Here is a 5,677-nt window from a genome sequence, read left to right as displayed (position 1 = left end):
CAACTTTGACCGAAAACATCAACTTTGGTTGTAAACTTCAAGTTTCCACCAACATTGACCAAAAACATCAACTTTGACCGAAAACATCAAATTTGGTGGCAAACTTAAAGTTTCCACCAACATTGACCAAACACATCAACTTTGACCGAAATCATCAACTTTGGTCGCAAACTTCAAGTTTCCACCAACATTGACCAAAAACATCAACTTTGACGGAAAACATTAACTTTGGTCGCAAACTTCAAGTTTCCACCAACATTGACCAAAAACATCAACTTTGACCGAAAACATCAACTTTGGTTGTAAACTTCAAGTTTCCACCAACATTGACCAAAAACATCAACTTTGACCGAAAACATCAACTTTGGTTGTAAACTTCAAGATTCTACCAACTTTTACCAAAAACATCAACTTTGACCGAAAACATCAACTTTGGTTGTAAACTTCAAGTTTCCACCAACATTGACCAAAAACAACAACTTTGACCGAAAACATCAACTTTGGTCGCAAACTTCAAGTTTCCACCAACATTGACCGAAAACATCAACTTTGGTTGTAAACTTCAAGATTCTACCAACTTTGACCAAAAACATATACTTTGACCGAAAACATCAACTTTGGACGCAAACTTCAAGTTTCCACCAACATTGACCAAAAACATCAACTTTGACCGAAAACATCAACTTTGGTCGCAAACTTCAAGTTTCCACCAACATTGACCAAAAACATCAACTTTGACCGAAAACATCAACTTTTGTCGCAAACTTCAAGTTTCCACCAACATTGACCAAAAACATCAACTTTGACCGAAAACATCAACTTTGGTCGCAAACTTCAAGTTTCCACCAACATTGACCAAAAACATCAACTTTGACCGAAAACATCAACTTTGGTCGCAAACTTCAAGTTTCCACCAACATTGACCAAAAACATCAACTTTGACCGAAAACATCAACTTTGGTCGCAAACTTCAAGTTTCCACCAACATTGACCAAAAACAACAACTTTGACCGAAAACATCAACTTTGGTCGCAAACTTCAAGTTTCCACCAACATTGACCAAAAACATCAACTTTGACCGAAAACATCAACTTTGGTCGCAAACTTCAAGTTTCCACCAACATTGACCAAAAACATCAACTTTCACCGAAAACATCAACTTTGGTGGCAAACTTCAAGTTTCCACCAACATTGACCAAAAACATCAACTTTGACCGAAAACATCAACTTTGGTCGCAAACTTCAAGTTTCCACCAACATTGACCAAAAACATCAACTTTGACCGAAAACATCAACTTTGGTCGCAAACTTCAAGTTTCCACCAACATTGACCAAAAACATCAACTTTGACCGAAAACATCAACTTTGGTCGCAAACTTCAAGTTTCCACCAACATTGACCAAAAACAACAACTTTGACCGAAAACATCAACTTTGGTTGTAAACTTCAAGTTTCCACCAACATTGACCAAAAACATCAACTTTGACCGAAAACATCAACTTTGGTCGCAAACTTCAAGTTTCCACCAACATTGACCAAAAACATCAACTTTGACCGAAAACATCAACTTTGGTCGCAAACTTCAAGTTTCCACCAACATTGACCAAAAACAACAACTTTGACCGAAAACATCAACTTTGGTCGCAAACTTCAAGTTTCCACCAACATTGACCAAAAACATCAACTTTCACCGAAAACATCAACTTTGGTCGCAAACTTCAAGTTTCCACCAACATTGACCAAAAACATCAACTTTGACCGAAAACATCAAATTTGGTGGCAAACTTCAAGTTTCCACCAACATTGACCAAAATCATCAACTTTGACCGAAAACATCAACCTTGGTCGCAAACTTCAAGTTTCCACCAACATTGACCAAAAACATCAACTTTGACCGAAAACATCAACTTTGGTCGCAAACTTCAAGTTTCCACCAACATTGACCAAAAACATCAACTTTGACCGAAAACATCAAATTTGGTGGCAAACTTCAAGTTTCCACCAACATTGACCAAAAACAACAAATTTGACCGAAAACATCAACTTTGGTCGCAAACTTCAAGTTTTCACCAACATTGACCAAAAACATCAACTTTGACCGAAAACATCAACTTTGGTCGCAAACTTCAAGTTTCCACCAACATTGACCAAAAACATCAACTTTCACCGAAAACATCAACTTTGGTCGCAAACTTCAAGTTTCCACCAACATTGACCAAAAACATCAACTTTGACCGAAAACATCAACTTTGGTCGCAAACTTCAAGTTTCCACCAACATTGACCAAAAACATCAACTTTGACCGAAAACATCAACTTTGGTTGTAAACTTCAAGTTTCCACCAGCATTGACCAAACACATCAACTTTGACCGAAAACATCAACCTTGGACGCAAACTTCAAGTTTCCACCAACATTGTCCAAAAACATCAACTTTCACCGAAAACATCAACTTTGGTCGCAAACTTCAAGTTTCCACCAACATTGACCAAAAACATCAACTTTGACCGAAAACATCAACTTTGGTCGCAAACTTCAAGTTTCCACCAACATTGACCAAAAACATCAACTTTGACCGAAAACATCAACTTTGGTCGCAAACTTCAAGTTTCCACCAACATTGACCAAAAACATCAACTTTGACCGAAAACATCAACTTTGGTTGTAAACTTCAAGTTTCCACCAACATTGACCAAACACATCAACTTTGACCGAAAACATCAACTTTGGTCGCAAACTTCAAGTTTCCACCAACATTGACCAAAAACATCAACTTTCACCGAAAACATCAAATTTGGTCGCAAACTTCAAGTTTCCACCAACATTGACCAAAAACATCAACTTTGACCGAAAACATCAACTTTGGTCGCAAACTTCAAGTTTCCACCAACATTGACCAAAAACATCAACTTTGACCGAAAACATCAACTTTGGTCGCAAACTTCAAGTTTCCACCAACATTGACCAAAAACATCAACTTTGACCGAAAACATCAAATTTGGTGGCAAACTTCAAGTTTCCACCAACATTGACCAAAAACAACAACTTTGACCGAAAACATCAACTTTGGTCGCAAACTTCAAGTTTTCACCAACATTGACCAAAAACATCAACTTTGACCGAAAACATCAACTTTGGTCGCAAACTTCAAGTTTCCACCAACATTGACCAAAAACATCAACTTTCACCGAAAACATCAACTTTGGTCGCAAACTTCAAGTTTCCACCAACATTGACCAAAAACATCAACTTTGACCGAAAACATCAACTTTGGTCGCAAACTTCAAGTTTCCACCAACATTGACCAAAAACATCAACTTTGACCGAAAACAACAACTTTGGTCGCAAACTTCAAGTTTCCACCAACATTGACCAAAAACATCAACTTTGACCGAAAACATCAACTTTGGTCGCAAACTTCAAGTTTCCACCAACATTGTCCAAAAACATCAACTTTCACCGAAAACATCAACTTTGGTCGCAAACTTCAAGTTTCCACCAACATTGACCAAAAACATCAACTTTGACCGAAAACATCAACTTTGGTCGCAAACTTCAAGTTTCCACCAACATTGACCAAAAACATCAACTTTGACCGAAAACATCAACTTTGGTCGCAAACTTCAAGTTTCCACCAACATTGACCAAAAACATCAACTTTGACCGAAAACATCAACTTTGGTTGTAAACTTCAAGTTTCCACCAACATTGACCAAACACATCAACTTTGACCGAAAACATCAACTTTGGTCGCAAACTTCAAGTTTCCACCAACATTGACCAAAAACATCAACTTTCACCGAAAACATCAAATTTGGTCGCAAACTTCAAGTTTCCACCAACATTGACCAAAAACATCAACTTTGACCGAAAACATCAACTTTGGTTGTAAACTTCAAGTTTCCACCAACATTGACCAAAAACATCAACTTTGACCGAAAACATCAACTTTGAACGCAAACTTCAAGTTTCCACCAACATTGACCAAAAACATCAACTTTGACCGAAAACATCATCTTTGGTCGCAAACTTCAAGTTTCCACCAACATTGACCAAAAACATCAACTTTGACCGAAAACATCAACTTTGGTCGCAAACTTCAAGTTTCCACCAACATTGACCAAAAACATCAACTTTGACCGAAAACATCAACTTTGGTCGCAAACTTCAAGTTTCCACCAACATTGACCAAAAACATCAACTTTGACCGAAAACATCAACTTTGGTCGCAAACTTCAAGTTTCCACCAACATTGACCAAAAACATCAACTTTGACCGAAAACATCAACTTTGGTCGCAAACTTCAAGTTTCCACCAACATTGACCAAAAACAACAGCTTTGACCGAAAACATCAACTTTGGTCGCAAACTTCAAGTTTCCACCAACATTGACCAAAAACATCAACTTTGACCGAAAACATCAACTTTGGTCGCAAACTTCAAGTTTCCACCAACATTGACCAAAAACAACAACTTTCACCGAAAACATCAACTTTGGTGGCAAACTTCAAGTTTCCACCAACATTGACCAAAAACATCAACTTTGACCGAAAACATCAACTTTGGTCGCAAACTTCAAGTTTCCACCAACATTGACCAAAAACATCAACTTTGACCGAAAACATCAACTTTGGTCGCAAACTTCAAGTTTCCACCAACATTGACCAAAAACATCAACTTTGACCGAAAACATCAACTTTGGTCGCAAACTTCAAGTTTCCACCAACATTGACCAAAAACAACAACTTTGACCGAAAACATCAACTTTGGTTGTAAACTTCAAGTTTCCACCAACATTGACCAAAAACATCAACTTTGACCGAAAACATCAACTTTGGTCGCAAACTTCAAGTTTCCACCAACATTGACCAAAAACATCAACTTTGACCGAAAACATCAACTTTGGTCGCAAACTTCAAGTTTCCACCAACATTGACCAAAAACAACAACTTTGACCGAAAACATCAACTTTGGTCGCAAACTTCAAGTTTCCACCAACATTGACCAAAAACATCAACTTTCACCGAAAACATCAACTTTGGTCGCAAACTTCAAGTTTCCACCAACATTGACCAAAAACATCAACTTTGACCGAAAACATCAAATTTGGTGGCAAACTTCAAGTTTCCACCAACATTGACCAAAATCATCAACTTTGACCGAAAACATCAACCTTGGTCGCAAACTTCAAGTTTCCACCAACATTGACCAAAAACATCAACTTTGACCGAAAACATCAACTTTGGTCGCAAACTTCAAGTTTCCACCAACATTGACCAAAAACATCAACTTTGACCGAAAACATCAACTTTGGTCGCAAACTTCAAGTTTCCACCAACATTGACCAAAACCATCAACTTTGACCGAAAACATCAACTTTGGTCGCAAACTTCAAGTTTCCACCAACATTGACCAAAAACATCAACTTTCACCGAAAACATCAACTTTGGTCGCAAACTTCAAGTTTCCACCAACATTGACCAAAAACATCAACTTTGACCGAAAACATCAACTTTGGTCGCAAACTTCAAGTTTCCACCAACATTGACCAAAAACATCAACTTTCACCGAAAACATCAACTTTGGTCGCAAACTTCAAGTTTCCACCAACATTGACCAAAAACATCAACTTTGACCGAAAACATCAACTTTGGTCGCAAACTTCAAGTTTCCACCAA

The sequence above is a fragment of the Anopheles funestus genome, chromosome 2RL (assembly GCF_943734845.2).
Source record: "Anopheles funestus chromosome 2RL, idAnoFuneDA-416_04, whole genome shotgun sequence".
Taxonomy (NCBI): domain Eukaryota; kingdom Metazoa; phylum Arthropoda; class Insecta; order Diptera; family Culicidae; genus Anopheles; species Anopheles funestus.
Note: the sequence above shows the minus strand (reverse complement) of the source record.